This window comes from Paramormyrops kingsleyae, chromosome 1 (genome assembly GCF_048594095.1).
Source record: "Paramormyrops kingsleyae isolate MSU_618 chromosome 1, PKINGS_0.4, whole genome shotgun sequence".
NCBI classification, from domain to species: Eukaryota; Metazoa; Chordata; class Actinopteri; order Osteoglossiformes; family Mormyridae; genus Paramormyrops; species Paramormyrops kingsleyae.
Genome location: NC_132797.1, coordinates 49,690,019 through 49,707,889, shown reverse-complemented (window position 1 = coordinate 49,707,889; position 17,871 = coordinate 49,690,019).

The following is a 17,871-nucleotide window of genomic DNA, read 5'->3' as shown; positions in this document are numbered from 1 at the left end:
CTGCTGGTTGTTCTCTGCTCCCCTTTGTTCTGAGGTGCTAGATTTTTATGGTCTAAAGTTCATGAATAGGGATGACCAGGAATTCGACTCCTGGCCCAATGGCTGGCCATCCATTTGGCGGGCTTTCGGAAGGGGGTCTGTATCAGTCCTTTCGTGATTTATGGCCCGCCTGATTCTACCTTTACTGATGATTTTCATTAAGCTGTTATAACTTTTGATACATCCACTTTTATGGTAATCACTGACCAGATTTGGAATCAGGGGTGATTAACAATCAGTTTGATACCAAATATGCCATACCAGCTTCACAGGTACATACCTCATACCATCTGCATTAATTGATTAAACAATTAATTATTGTATCTATGTGACTGATTCACATCAGTATAGGATACAGGTGTTTTGGGTTGCACCTCAACAGATGTTACACTTTGTGCGGATATTACATCAAATATTCATATTACAAACAGCACATCTTATCCATAGATAGGCGTGGCCGTTAGTTTGTGGTAATATCAATATAAGTTGCACATCTGGAAAGAACATAATTTGTTTGGTGTGGCTTATGCCAATTCATCTTCTCCAGAATGGATAAAATACACCTTAATTCAGTTCTTTTAACATAGCATGTTAGAACAAAGAAACTTGGTGAGGTCCACCAAGATCAGATAAGGACCACAAAGGAATGTTGGAAGAGAAGGGGGGGTTTTAACACAGAAGACTCTCTAAAAGTTAGCACACATACAAACATAACGTATCTGTATATTGAGACTAGTAGTCGTGAGTAAATCAATATACAGGGTATACAAAAGCCAAACTTAAATGAAATTTCCTTTAGGGTGTTTGTCTGTTGGGTGAGTGAAATGTAAGGCAGAGTGTATGTGGAGGGGGTTGGGTGCCAAGTCGAGGGACCCCTGTCCGGGAAGTCCACTCTGCTTGTCTGTAGGTCCCTAAATCTTTGGGCAATAAAAGTTGGAGTGCTAGCCTCCCTGGTTATCTGTGTGTGTGTGTTTGTGTGTGTAACCCCCCTTTGGTGCCTCTCGTACCAGGCTCGGCCTTGTCTCAGGCCACCTGGAATTTAGGCCCTGTGATATGTGCATGTGTGATCCTACAGCAGCCACTACTAGATGTATATTGGAATTATTCTGATGCTGCTTGTTAACTGATATAGCTCTGTTTTCTTATGAGAAGAAGAGTGACTGATGTGGAGAAAGAACCCAATAAACAAAGAAAGCTACTCCGCTTTGATTCAACGACAAGATTGGTGTCCTCCTCATTCACTCCCTACATTAACACAACGCAGAGCCATTTGGGGGAGCACACCACAAAGAAAGGGTTACATATGTAAATACCCTGAAATTAAAGCTGAAAGTCTGCAGTTAAAACACATATTGTTCGTTTCATTTCAAATCCATTGTGGTGTTGTATATAGCCAAAAAGATTAGAATTGTGTCGATGTCCCAATATTTATGGACCTGACTGTACATATAGGGCTTATATGTGGATATAAAGAAGCAATACAGGAGACCTATATGGCCTGTATATGCACATATATGCACCTCAATTTTGCCTATATGTGGCATATATACGCATATATGCAGCATATATATTATCATATATATGCATATATACTGCATATAGGTTTCATATATGCGCATATATCCTCATATAAGTTCTTTCCATGTGGGTGCATTTCAAACTACCTTTCCAAAGTGATGGGTGTGTGGTGCAGTGACATTCCAGACTGATGGGCCATTGACAGTATGCAAACTACTACAGGTGTGAGGACACCTATCTCATTAATATTCATTGTGCAGGCCACTGACTTTGAGACAAAGAGTGTCACTCTAAAGTTCTAACACTTTAGTAATCAAACCACATAAAATTTCAGAATGTCTCTTTCACCTATGTGTAGCCAACCCGTGTCTATAAGCTTCAGAGCTCAAAAGTCTTGGCTAGAAATGTCTATAATGTGATTTTTTACAATTTCTCAGTATGTCTGAAAATAGGTTTTTGAAAAGCATATGTTTAAAGTTGATTTTAACAAAAAATAGAATAACATTCTAAGTGGTCTCAGATTATTGATGCTGAGTTTGTGCTGAATAAAAGCAAATGTAACACTTTGGGATAAATGTTTTTTAGATAGGTGAAATATTTTAAAATGTCAAGGCATGTCAGACTACCCCGAAAGTGGCTGAGAGGCCTCAGACTCCAGAGGGTTAAACACCAGGATGTTGTCCTCAAAGGAGGTCTTCTGGACATCCTAATAGAACATTACAGTTTTTTTCAGTCGCTAACAAGCGTTTGTCCAAACAGTTGTCACATTTTCAAAACTCTAAACACAATTAGCACAGCATCGGTCTTTTGTGGCCATACCATTCACACATTTCATGTCGTTTTCACCCAATATGCAGTCAGTGAACACATTTCCACAATGCTTACATTTTCTTAACAGACAAGCTATACCTCCCAACAAAATTATGGACTGTTTTTGTAGTATTTACGAATGTTAACACACAACATCCCACAATAGCAAAAACAATATTCCAAACCTTAGATACAGTATAAAAACCTCTGCTTCTGCAATGATATCAGTTCAAAAACAATATCAATATCAAAAATATATCTCAGCTGATAATAAACAAACAATTGAATAATTGACACACAGCTGATTTATGTTGGGTAAATTGGGCCAACCACAGTTTATTCCATTCTGGCTTAGACTCAGTGGGGTTTATAAAAGCAAGACTTTGAGGAGTGATGTTTTTGGAAACATGTGGCCTAACCTTGAAGATCGCAGAGATTAGATGCAAATTTTTTGCTTTTTTTTAGCCCCCCTCCCCCTCCCCCCCTTTTTATCTTGGCTTTTTGCTGTTGTTTTTTTGTTCAGAATGCTCTTGTGTGTTTCATGGATATTTTGTTCACTGTAAGCAATACTGTAAAACTTTTTCTGTTCTATCCGTACCTCCTGTAGTAAACAGTAAAGAAAAAAAAACTTGTTTGCTTTTTACTGGAATGCTTTTGAATGTGAACATTACTGTACATGTGGACATACAGTTACCAACCAAGACATTTCTGGTGTCAAAATGGTGGATTGCATGTTTTGCATGCAAATACCTGTAAAACTGAAACATAAAAGTCTATGCAGTTTTTGTAATGTCAATAATAGCCAGTATTTTGAAACCTGGTGTACTTTGATTGACTGCATGTACCTTGTGAAGTGAAAACAAGTGTTATTCTTTGACAGAATAATTTCATTTTGAGTCAGATTTATAGTGTTTTTGTAAAGTTAGTGTGTGCAGAGAAAGATGTGTTCTATTTTGAAATGAAGAGTTAGTATATATTTAACAAAATGTATTTTTGAGAAGAAAATTATCCATTTGGCCAATTGTGTTTTGTAGGTGTGAGTCTGTGTTAAGAGTTTAGAAAAAGTATCTGAAGTATGGGTAAGCGCTTGTTAGCGATTGAAAAAAACTGTAATAAAAAGAAATATTTAAAATTCTATATTTAAAATGTTATTCCTGGAAGCTGTCATAACAACAGTCGTCCAAAGGATGTCCCCAAAGAGGGGACGTGCTGTGGACATCCAGGAGACGTCCTCTGGCTATCCCTTGTCTTACATGTACACACGTAGGCCTGTGTGATTTGTCTCTTTTCTTTTTTTCCTGCTGGGTCACATGATTGGTTGGTCTTTCTGCCAATCAGCACCAGCTGACGAACAGCCTGTGATCTGGGAGGAGCAAGATGAATGCACCCTATGATGGAGTTTTTTGGACTGAAGCTTGTGAAGCTCTTGTTTTTGCCTTTCTTTAAGCTACTTTTGACTTTTGAGATCTGTTTTGTTCTTTTCTTTTTTTTGGCTCCACCCTTGTCCCTTATTCCCTTCAGTGGCATGGTTATGTGCATAAAAAAGGGCCTAAATTAAAAGGCTATGTTTTGAATCTTCTCAGAGTCATGTGATGTGAGATACATGACTACACTACTCGCTATCCTGCTATTAGCATAACCTGAGCCTTGTGCATTGCCCTGTGTGTATTTCTTGTTGTAAATTGGCCTACTTGTGCTGTGTCTCTGATTTATCAGAAACCTATGGCTGTGAGCACCTCCGCAGTAATGGGTTGTATTACAGTTTTTTTCAATCGCTAACAAGCGCTTACCCATACTTCAGATACTTTTTCTAAACTCTTAACACAGACTCACACCTACAAAACACAATTGGCCAAATGGATAATTTTCTTCTCAAAAATACATTTTGTTAAATATATACTAACTCTTCATTTCAAAATAGAACACATCTTTCTCTGCACACACTAACTTTACAAAAACACTATAAATCTGACTCAAAATGAAATTATTCTGTCAAAGAATAACACTTGTTTTTACTTCACAAGGTACATGCAGTCAATCAAAGTGCACCAGGTTTCAAAATACTGGCTATTATTGACATTACAAAAACTGCATAGACTTTTATGTTTCAGTTTTACAGGTATTTGCAGGCAAGACATGCAATCCACCATTTTGACACCAGAAATGTCTTGGTTGGTAACTGTATGTCCACATGTACAGTAATGTTCACATTCAAAAGCATTCCAGTAAAAAGCAAACAAGTTTTTTTTTCTTTACTGTTTACTACAGGAGGTACAGTAGAAACACGGTATGATAGAACAGAAAAAGTTTTACAGTATTGCTTACAGTGAACAAAATATCCATGAAACACACAAGAGCATTCTGAACAAAAAAACAACAGCAAAAAGCCAAGATAAAAAGGGGGGGAGGGGGAGGGGGGCTAAAAAAAGGCAAAAAATTTGCATCTAATCTCTGCTATCTTCAGGGTTAGGCCACATGTTTTCATCAACATCACTCCTCAAAGTCTTGCCTTATAAACCCCACTGAGTCTAAGCCAGAATGGAATAAGCTGTGGTTGGCCCAATTTACCCAACATAAATCAGCTGTGTGTCAATTATTCAATTGTTTGTTTATTATCAGCTGAGATATATTTTTGATATTGATATTGTTTTTGAACTGATATCATTGCAGAAGCAGAGGTTTTTATACTGTATCTAAGGTTCGGAATATTGTTTTTGCTATTGTGGGATGTTGTGTGTTAACATTCGTAAATACTACAAAAACAGTCCATAATTTTGTTGGGAGGTATAGCTTGTCTGTTAAGAAAATGTAAGCATTGTGGAAATGTGTTCACTGACTGCATATTGGGTGAAAACGACATGAAATGTGTGAATGGTATGGCCACAAAAGACCGATGCTGTGCTAATTGTGTTTAGAGTTTTGAAAATGTGACAACTGTTTGGACAAACGCTTGTTAGCGACTGAAAAAAACTGTAAGCTGACGTCATTGTCCAAAGTACGCATAAATGAAAACGAGGCGGCGGCCATTTTAATGGGGAACGAGTAGTAACAAGCAGAAAGAAAAGCTCAAAGCTAAGTTTCTTTCGTAATACCTTTTCTTCGTAAAAATCAAGGCAAAGAAACCGAAGAACTACCGGGAAGGCGACAGAAAACTTGGGTAAAAGCCATCAAACCTGAACGACGGTACTGTCAAGAAGTGGCACGTTGTGTGTTGAGCATTTCCTTGCCAGATATGGGCAGTATTTCAATTTAATCCATTTAAAATATGTATTTATTTACTTCATAGAATTTTGTAATTTGTATTTTGCTGGACAGAAAAAATCAGATGTAATTTGTAACAAAATACTTTGAGAAATTGCATTTTATGTATTTAAAATATTTAAAATACTTAAAATGCCATTTTAAGAATATTCATCACTAGGCTTCCAGACTTTTAAATATAGCCTGTCACCTTCTTTGGCAGTAATCCAAAGGATGGAGCGCATATATTTAGACTATGCTTAACTGTGGTGGTAGACTACTTCCTTCAAATGTTATGGAGAAATAGCTCAGTCCCATTTGCCTGAATAAAATACAGCTTTACATGGTCCTGACTATTCCCTATACATTTTGTTTATATTACACTTAATTTAACATTGAAAAGAAATATAGAAGTTTATGCATCTGTGCAACATACAATATCTCTCTTAGCAAGATGGCGGCATGCACAAATGCAGCGGCCCAGAGCTCCACATGTAGATGCTAGCCACAACAACCTTAATATATGTGCATCCTCTGTTGTGTCCTTCATAAACTACTGCATGGACACTGTTACCACTTTCAAGGTCATACAGACTTTCCCCAACTGCAAATCACAGATGAACAGGGAAGTTCAAAAGCTGCTGAAGTCACGTGATGAGGTTTTCCTCACCGGCTACCGAGAAGTCTACTCAACAGTCAGGTCCAACCTGAGGAGAGAGAAGCGGTCCTACAAAGATAAAATTGAGGAGCACTTCAGCAACAACTCTAACCCCTGGCGCATGTGGCAGGGAATCAGGTCCATTACTGACTATAAAAGCAGCAACACCTTTCAAACCAGCACAGCAACCTCATCCCTACCTGATGATCTGAACCAGTTCTTTGCACGGTTTGACAAGGACACCAACCAGCATCATACCAGGCTGACTGTGCAGGAGGCCCCCCTGAATACCCTGGTGTTCAGCCCACATGAGATCAGAAGAGCCCTCAGGCACATCAACTCCAACACAGCTGCCGGACCTGACGGTGTCCCTGGACGAGTGCTGAAACACTGCGCAAGTCAGCTGTCTGCAGTCCTCACCAGCCTGTTCAACATCTCCCTGAAACAGGCCACCATGCCCACCTGCCTCAAGTCTGCCACCATCATCCCTGTCCCTAAACAGGCAGCGGTCAGGACCCTGAACGACTACCATCCAGTGGCCCTGACCCCCATTGTTATGAAGTGCTTTGAGCGGCTAGTCTTAGCACACATCAAAAAGAACATACCTCCCTCCTTGGGCCAACACCAGTTTACCTACCGGTCAAACAGGTCAGCTGAGGATGCCATTACATTGGCCCTCCACACTGCCCTATCACACCTGGAGCAGCGAGACAGCTATGTGCGGATGCTGTTTATTGACTACAGCTCCGCCTTTAACACCATCCCCTCCACCAAGCTGGCCATCCAACTGCACAACCTTGGACTAAACACATACCTGTGCAACTGGCTCTTGGACTTTCTGACCAACAGACCACAGACACTGCGCAGGGGTAGCCACACCTCCGCCTCCATCACTCTCAATACAGGAGCACCTCAGGGTTGTGTGTACAGCAACCTCACCCTGAACTAAGAAAAAAACTAAAGAAATGATCCTGGACTTTTAGGAGACGGAAGCACAGGGGCCACCACCCCATCAGCATCGGTCGTGAGAGGGTGGAGGTGGTTCAGAGCTTTCGATTCCTCGGGGTTCAGATCAATTGTGACCTGTCATGGACCACAAACACTTCAGCCATTGCTAAAAAAGGACTTCAGAGGCTCCACTTCCTGTGGAGCCTGAAGAAAGCACAACTTCCACAGCAGCTCCTGGTGAATTTCTACAGGTGCACCATAGAGTCAGTGATCACATACAGTACTGCATCACAGCATGGTACTCTGGATGCACCTCGGAGAACAGGAAGACCATGCAGTGCATCATTAAGACAGCCCAGTGGATCACTGGCACCCAGCTTCCATCACTGGAAGAAATCCACCGCACCCGGTGCCGCCGCAGAGCTGGAAAAATTATCAAGGACCCAACCCATCCTGGATACAAATTCTTCACATCTCTGCCTTCTGGTAGGCGCTACAGAACCCTGTACGCATGCACAACCCGACTGAGGAACAGTTTTTACCCCACATCCATCCCTTTGCACACCATTCTTTGTAAACCCTAGAAATGGTTGTGCGTGAAAATCCCAGTAACTGAGCAGATTGTGAAATACTCAGACCGGCCCGTCTGGCACCAACAACCATGCCACGCTCAAAATTGCTTAAATCACCTTTCTTTCCCATTCTGACATTCAGTTTGGAGTTCAGGAGATTGTCTTGACCAGGACCACACCCCTATACATATACATATACACTCACCTAAAGGATTATTAGGAACACCTGTTCAATTTCTCATTACAGTTTTTTTCAATCGCTAACAAGTGCTTACCCATACTTCAGATACTTTTTCCAAACACTTAACACAGACTCACACCTACAAAACACAATTGGCCAAATGGTTAATTTTCTTCTCAAAAACACATTTTGTTAAACATATACTAGCACTTCATTTCAAAATACAATACACCTTTCTCTGCACACACTAACTTTACCAAAACACTGGAAATCTGACTCAAAATGAAATTATTCTGTCAAACAATAACGCATTTTTTCAGTTCACAAGGTACATGCAGTCAATCAAAGTGCACCAGGTTTCAAAATACTGGCAATCTTTGGCATTACAAAAACTACATAGACTTTGTTTCAGTTTTACAGGTAACTGCAAGCAAGACATGCAATCCACCGTTTTTACACTATATTTTTTGGTTGGGAACTGTATGTCCACATCTAATGTTCACATTCTAAATCATTCCAGGAAAAAGCAAATCAGTTTTTTTTTTCCTTTACTGTATACAAGTTTTACTGTATTGCTTACAGTGAACAAAATATTCATGAAACATACAAGAGCAAACACACAAAATACACTGAGCGAACACACAAAAAACAGCAACAAAAAAGCTCAGATGAAAGGGGGAAAGGCTGAAAAAAAAAATACTGTAAAAAAAAAAACACAAAATTATCTAATCTCGGCAATCTTCGGGGTTAGGCCACATGTTTTCGTCAACATCGCATCTGATGTCATCCAAGGCGATACACCTGGGATAAAACCGCTTGGTATGACGGATCCACCCTTGGCAGTCTTCAACTGCGATGTCCCTGCAGCCAGCATCCATGGCATCAAGGAGTGACATCTGGTCATGTGGCTGATGGTCATAAACCTTCCACCTCCATGCAGAAAATAACTCCTCTACGGGATTGAGGAAAGGTGAATAGGGTGGAAGGAAGAGACCGACCAGTCTTGGGTGAACTTCAAACCATATTGTAATTGCTTGAGAGTGATGGAAAGCCACATTGTCCCAGGTGATGACAAAGGTCTTCATGTGCTCTCCCTCCTGATCCTGGTCTGGAACCAGGTGCTGGTGAAGATCATTCAAAAAGGCAAGGAGGCGCTCGGTACTGTAGGGTCCAATCTGAGATCAATGAAGGACCAATCCAGTATTTGCAATGGCTGCACACGTTGTGATGTTTGCCCCTCTCTGTCCTGGCACTTCAACTGTGGCCCTTTTTCCTATAATATTTCGTCCTCGCCGACGCCTTTTGGCCAGATTGAATCCTGCCTCATCTATGTAGATGAATTTGTGAGGGGCCTGATTGGCCTCCAACTCCATAACTCTCTGAAACAAAGTTTATGCAAATTCATGTCACCATATACTGTACTGTAACCTATTACGTATAGGTTACCTATATGTATACTTATAGCTTACAGTAAGCTTACTGTAGAACTAGACATTGAATATACACTATACTACCTGGACATATTGTCGCCGGAGCTCCTTGACTCTGTCATTGTTCCTTTCAAAGGGAACAGTGTAGAGCTGCTTCATCCATACTCTGTGTTTGGACAATGCCCGAGTAATAGTTGTGAGGCTGATGCTATTGATATTGCGAATGTCAATTATTGAATTGTTTGTTAATTGTCAGCTTATTTTTGAGCTGATGTGTTGTTTTTGAGCTGATATTATTGCAGAAGTAGAGGTTTTATACTGTAGCTAAGGTTTGGAATATTGTTGTTTTTATTGTGGTATGTTGTGTATTAACATTTGTAAATAAGACAAAAACGATCCATAATTTTGGTGGTGGGTATAGCTTGTCTGTTAAGAAAATGTAAGCATTGTAGAAATGTGTCGACTGACTGCATATTGTGTGAAAACGACATGAAATTTGTGAATGGTATGGCCACAACAGACCGATGCTGTGCACATTGTATTAAGAGTTTTGAAAATTTGACACTTGGTTGGACAAATGCTTGTTAGCGACTGAAAAAAACTGTAATGCAATTATCTAATCAACCAATCACATGGCAGTTGCTTCAATGCATTTAGGGGTGTGGTCCTGGTCAAGACAATCTTCTTGTCTCGATTTCTGTTGAGACATTCAAATGGTAGAGTCAGAATTTGGCGTAAACAGAATGAGAACATGGATCCATCATGCCATGTTACCACTGTGCAGGCTGGTGGTGGTGGTGTAATGGTGTGGGGGATGTTTTCTTGGCACACTTTAGGCCCCTTAGTGCCAATTGGGCATCGTTTACAGTTTTTCTCATTTGCTAAGACACGCTCAGTGAAACTGGGATTCACTTGATCTTCATCATCACATTCTTAGCACAGGAGAAGTCTTCTCTTTCAAATGCCTTAACACTTTTTCATTTGTTTCACACATTTTTCACACCCTTTGTCAAAACAGTCACCACAGATCTCATTGAAAGATCCCAAACTCCATTGGATTCACTGTGTTGAACAAAAGGAAAACATCTATTAACAGCTGATAGAAAGTACTTGCATAATTATGAATATCCAATGTACCTGTGTGAAACTTGTTTGCACAACTCTTCAATCAGCAATCAGTCTGTATACCTATAAATCAAGGTGTATATCAAGGTTTTTCACTGGGTGCAAGAGAGGATATTGAATGTGATGTGGATGGAGCCAGGTAGCACCATCGTCAAGGCAGAAAAGACTGAGTATCAATAGTGGCTATTTCTTTTTATTTATACTTTATTGTAATAGATTTTATTTTTATTTTCTTAGCATCTGATAGATGTTATTTTGGTTTACATGTATTTTCTGTAATATTTACAGTATTTCAGGTTTTGGCCACAGTTTGAAAAAAAAGAATGTCATGGAATCAATAAAATTTGCATCAAAGCATTTCTGATTCTGGATCCAGTTCTTTGCAAGAAGTCAAATTTGACACAGCCTATGTAGAAAGATAACAGTTGGCACTGGTAATGACAGCTATGTAATAGGCTACAATGACAAGCAATGGTGCACTGATTCGCACTGAGCGCTGCATTTTGAATTTTGTTGTCCATTGTGTAATGATTGATTGGAAGAGCTCATACACTTATTTGCAAGTTGTGCTGTTTGAAGGCAAAATTTGCTTTTGTTTCATATTTTAAATGTTTTGGCACGGTTAGTAGGCCTGTGTGTTAACTGATTTGAAAATGTGGAGTTTGAGTTGATTGCAGCATCAAAGCAATAGAGAAAAACTGTAAATGCCACGGCCTACCTGAGCATTGTTTCTAACCATGTCCATCCCTTTATGACCACCATGTACCCATCCTCTGATGGCTACTTCCAGCAGGATAATGCACCATGTCACAAAACTCGAATCATTTCAAATTGGTTTCTTGAACATGACAATGAGTTCACTGTCCTAAAATGGCCCCCACAGTCACCAGATCTCAACCCAATAGAGCATCTTTGGGATGTGGTGGAACGGGAGCTTCGTGCCCTGGATGTGCATCCCACAAATCTCCATCAACTGCAAGATGCTATCCTATCAATATGGGCCAACATTTCTAAAGAATGCTTTCAGCACCTTGTTGAATCAATGCCACGTAGAATTAAGTCAGTTCTGAAGGCAAAAGGGGGTCAAACACCGTATTAGTATGGTGTTCCTCATAATCCTTTAGGTGAGTGTACATATATATATATATATATATATATATATATATATATATACATACACACATATACATATACATATACACATACACATACACACATATATACACATATATACATACACACATACATATACATATACATATATATACACATATATACATATATACACATACACACATATATATATATATATACATACATATATACATATACATAAGAACATAAGAACATAAGAAATTTACAAACGAGAGGAGGCCATTCGGCCCATCAAGCTCGTTTGGGGAGAACTTAGCTAATATCTCAGAGTTGTTAAAATCTTATCTAGCTCTGATTTAAAGGAACCCATGGTTTTAGCTTCCACTACAATAGCAGGAAGACTATTCCATACTCTGACTACACGCTGTGTAAAGAAGTGCTTCCTCAAATTTGTTTTAAAATGTTCTCCCGCTAATTTCCACTTATGGCCACGAGTTCTAGTATTTAGACTAATATTGAAATAGTCATTTGGCTGAACAGCATCCAGACCCGTTAGAATCTTATAGACCTGAATCATATCCCCCCTTAGTCTCCTTTGCTCAAGGCTGAACAGATTCAGTTCCGCTAACCTCTCCTCGTAAGACATTCCTCTAAGACCTGGAATCATTCTTGTAGCTCTTCGTTGCACCTTTTCTAAGGCAGCAATGTCCTTCTTGAGGTATGGTGACCAAACCTGCACACAGTATTCTAGGTGGGGTCTTACCAAGGAATTATATAAGTGTAACATCACCTCCCTTGACTTAAACTCCACACATCTAGAGATATAACCCAACATTCTGTTCGCCTTTTTTATTGCTTCCCCACATTGGCGAGAGTGGGACATGGAAGCATCAACATACATACCGAGATCTTTCTCGTAATCAGCTACCTTTATTTCAGTGGAACCCATAAAATATCTGTACTGTATATTTCTGTTCCCTGCATGGATTACCTTACATTTGTCTGTGTTAAATTTCATCTGCCAAGTATCAGCCCATTCGCTAATTAAATCCAGATCCCGTTGAAGCCTCTCTGCTGCTAGATTAGTATCTGCACATATATATACTATGGCAAGCCGTTTAGGAAATTAAATATATATATATATGGAATGAAACCTGAATATATGGAATGAAACTCTGAATATATGGAATGAAAACTTGAATATATGGAATGAAACTTGAATATATGGAATGAAACCTGAATATATGGAATGAAAACTTGAATATATGGAATGAAACCTGAATATATGGAATGAAACCCTGAATATATGGAATGAAAACTTGAATATATGGAATGAAACCTGAATATATGGAATGAAAACTTGAATATATGGAATGAAACCTGAATATATGGAATGAAAACTTGAATATATGGAATGAAACCTGAATATATGGAATGAAACCTGAATATATGGAATGAAAACTTGAATATATGGAATGAAACCTGACGTCACCTGACCTGTGGCGCCATGTTGTTTTTTCCACGTGTATTCTAATTTTATTCCGCAAAGATTGCAAAAACGTGTCGCTATGAACGAGCCCGCTCGCAATCTAGTAGCAGCCATTCTAAGTAATGAAGATTTAATTAACACTCTGGCAAATGCATGTAGGTCTACGGGCGAAAATAATACTCGTAACCGCATTGAACACCGCTCTACCGATGATGAAGTTCATTCACTGTTTCACCGCGGAAGACCGTATTCAGTGAATGTTAATGCGGAAAGAAACATGCCGTCCACTTTACAGGAGACATCCACAATAATCCCTCCCTACAATCTTCGCCCGTTCACTCAACGGGGACCAAGACAAAGAAGGTAAGAATACAGATGAATGCGTTGGGGTTAAGTAAGGGGGGGGGGCAATGACAAAACCCCTATAAAGCCTTTTCCCTCTGGGTAATTCACTAATTCACTGACACATACAAGTAGGCTATCACATAGAATATGTGTCACGTAGAATATGTTTATCTGATAATGATTTTAGATTAAAATGAATATATATATGACATGCGTACTGCTTAAATATTATTGTACCTGAAATGGTGCTGAATATAAATAAATGCATAGTAAACCACTTGTTTTCTGCTACTGACTGGCATAAAATGTTTACCTCAATAACTGTTAAAGTGTAGAAAAAGATTTTTGTTGCATTAACTGCAACAGTGAAATATGTTGAAACATGTAGACTTCTAAAATATAGATTTCTAAAAAACAAAGTGCTGTTTTAAAGTAGGCATAATTGCAGTAAATAATATCCATAATGTTTGTGCGTAATATAGTCCTACCTGACACAGTACTGGTATGATTTAAATAATAGAATTCATGGTCTGAGGCTTGTTAGATTTTATTTAAAATAACTTTAGAATTTATAATTCATATCATGCAAACCACTGCTGTATTAAAGACATTGTATTTTTTTTTTACTGAATTGCAGTTTAGGCCCTATGTGTAATTTTCTACTGTACCATGTTAAGACAGATGTTGACAATTAACCACATAAACAGACAAAAATACATTCACTGTTAACACAGTTGCCTGTTTATAAACTGAAAAGATAAATATATAAATAAGTAAAAATGTTGATTTTCTTTAATGTCTATAGGTTTCAGCACCTAAGCAGTTCAAGTTCTGTGGTCCAGTCTTTCACCAAAGAGGTGATTCTCCTGCCAGACCATACAACTACACTTGTGCCAAGGCGTGCTGTGAAAGCTTGGCTTTTTGAAAATGGACATATAAAATCTGCCTTGGAATTTCGCTGTGACTGGGACTCCGACAGAGTAATTCAGGCAATTATGGCGGCCTTCCAGCCAGTCGTGGAGGGATGCAAGTAAGCTTTTGAGCTTTTTGTCATATGTGTTACCTGTTTACATTTGCAGTTATACCCTAATATACTATACTATGAAAGTTTAGTTGAAAATGTGTTTGTGTATAGTGAATTAGAGTATTACTATATTTTTTGCCTTTTGCTGCTGCTCATTTTTACAAGCTGGTATATATTACAAAATATACAGTCTTGATTTTAGTTAATATATTCTCAAAATATCTCTTACCTTTAAACTTATATTCAATTAAACTGAAGTTAATTGAGTTGAATAACTGAAAAAATGTGAAAAATCTAAATTTCTGTGTGCAGACAAATTATGTATTGAAACTAATATCTTTCCACATTCCATATTGTAGTCTTTTAGCTTTGAAAGAAATTGCATATACAGTATGATCTTCCCCTCAGGTTGCAAATTTTGCTGCCATGCCACAACAGACTGGTTGAGCCATCCCTTAGCACCAAACAGAAGTTGAGTGGAGCCCTTGTGAAACAACTGTTTCATCAGAAATCCATTTATGTCAGGCCTGACAAAGTTATTTTAACTGAGGAAAAACAATCTGTAAGTAATGCTGAAGATTTCAAGAAATTTATATGATTGTGAAAATGGCAATACTGTATTTTCCACCAGCTTTCTTTAAACACTGTTACTTGTAGTTTGCTCTGAAATAATACAAAAGTTTGTTTTGTTGTTAATATATAGTGAATTGGCTCCATGAAGTTTGTTAATTTTATGCGCTTCTTTTGACAGTCATGTTCTGATGGAGATAGCAGCAACACAAACAGCGGTGATCCTACAGAAATATCGGACAGTGACAGCTTTGGTAAATATTTTCATCTGCATGCATCTACCTGTACAAAGAAACTCAGACATAAATGATGTTGGTTCTGTGTGAGAACCAACCATGTTTTCTTCTACTGTTCTGCTATGCTATATAATGCATACATTATACATACCAAAATGTGTTCTAAAACTCATAAGTTGAATACTCTTCTTACAGTCCTTGGCAGAGTGCCTGACTATTCCAAAGAGGCTGTCTCAGACATCTCTACTGTTGAGGTCCAGTCTCTCTCCAGTAATACCTCTCCAATCTCCAGTGGTGATCAAGTTATCTGGTGTATTGCCACCCAAGATATTTGCACTGCTGCACCTGCCATCTCGACTGACACCATGTCCAATACTTCACATGTAATCACTATTGATGAGACTATTGATCTCACCTTGTCCACTGGAACTTCTGGCGACACCCATGGCTTGTCAGCTTGTCCCACTGTCCATGCTAGTTCTGATTCGCATTGCTTCTCTGCTAATAAGGCCTCTGGTGTGTCCCATGGTCCCACCCAGCCCAGTGCATCTAGCAATAGCGTATCCAGCACATCCTACAGGTGCATTTTTTGTACATTTCTATCTCTTCTACTTGATACTAGATGATCGTGTAACTATTTTCTAATCACTTAAATAATGCACTGTCCATTCGAGAACATTCAAGTTATTAGAACAGAGGTTATGTGAAGAAAATTCTATTGTGTTAATAAACTGTATGTGTCACCATTTATTTGAACTTTAACAATGTCTATTATGAAATATTGCTGTTTCATCTCGTAGTGCATATCTTAACCTATTTGAGGAGGAATACCTCTCTGATGACCCTGATATCCAGGAGGCCATTTCACGGTCTTTGCATTCTAGTGCAAGTGAGAAGTGAGTTGAAGATATTATATAAAATATCATTATTTAAATTGTAATCTACAATGGCAATAACCTCTTGTCTAGTCTAGTAGAAAGCTTTTAAGCAAGCTGCTATATTTATATATATAATACTTTATTATTATTATTATTGTTATTATTATTTATCACAAAGATATCACAATGGATATTACTTATAATCTTGTGGCTGTTGCATTATAGTTCAGTGGGTGAATTATTATGATTACTATTGACCCTACCTACATTGTATTTGTTTTATTATTTATTATTGTTTCAGTGATTCAGAGATGACTTTGGAGAGAATACTGGGGCAGATTGCTTCTAGAGTAACTAATGACAGCACTGTACGCTTCAATATCATAAGAAGAAATGTATGGGATGGAGCATCTAGAGCCATGGGCAGATCCAATTTTTCACCAGAGAAGAAAGTAGATGTTAAGTTTACTGATGACTATGGAATATCTGAGGGTGCTGTGGACAATGGAGGACCTACACGGGAGTTTTTCCGTCTGTGTCTATATGAAATCAAGGATAAAATTGGCATCTTCGAGGGGCCACCGAATGCTAAAATCCTCACATGCAACTCCAAAGGTATTTATGATAAAATAAATTCATATATTTAAGATTTTTTTTAATTAAAACATTCCCAACCTGGAATTATTTCTGAGGAAAAGTAATAATTTTCAGCCTTTGTAATAACATATTTTTGATAAAGGAAATTTTCAATTAGTGCGATGATTGAAAAATGAGAAGTTCTCACACAGATAGGTGGCATTGTGACATAAACATAATTTTTATGTAACATTTTGACAAGTGATGTGTAATTTTATGTATTATAGCGATGAAAGACAATGGATATTTCTATGCTGGACAGATCATGGCCATGTCAATTGCCCATGGGGGACAGAGTCCATGTTTCTTGTCTGAACTCTTGTATGAGTGTCTTCAAAATGGTCCAGACAACGTGCAGGTTGTCACGTTCAGTGGAGGTGGCGAGCAGGGAAGCAGGAGAGCAAGCCAGGACTTCAGGTAAACTGGGTTTATTCGGACGAGTGACGGACATCTACTGACAATACATGGGGAGACGTGGACTCATATACACAGGACAAGGCAAAAGAAACAGGAAACAGCTGGGCACGATCGGGGAAGCACACGTGGATAATGAGGGGGCGTGGCACACACTAGGAGCAGACGGAGCGGGGCGTAACATAACCCCCCCCCAAAGGCGCGCACACCGGGCGCGCCCGAGAGGAGGCGACGGACGGGACAAAACCGGGGAACAGGACCTGGAAGACAAAAAGCAAAACATCAACGAGGGACAGGGAACAGGACAGAGACACAAAACAAGAACAAGGACCAAAATAAAGACAGGACCTGACAGAGGACGGGGAACGCAGACAGACAGACCAAGAAGGGAGACACAGAAGGGGAGAAAGGCGGAACAAAAGGGCCAGGAGTGAACGGAGGAGGAACAAAGGGACGAGGAGCAGAGACAGGCGGGACAAAGGGAAAGGGAGGAGGAAAAAGGGGAGCCCGAGGAAGCCCAGGCGGGCGACGGGCAGCGGCCGGAGGGGCCGCAGGGGAGAGGCGGCCTCGGACGGGGCCGTGGGCGTGTGGCCAGCAGGGGGCGCCTCGGCGGGCACCTTTGGCGTGCGGCCAGCAGGGGGCGCCACGGGCAGAGCGGCTTCC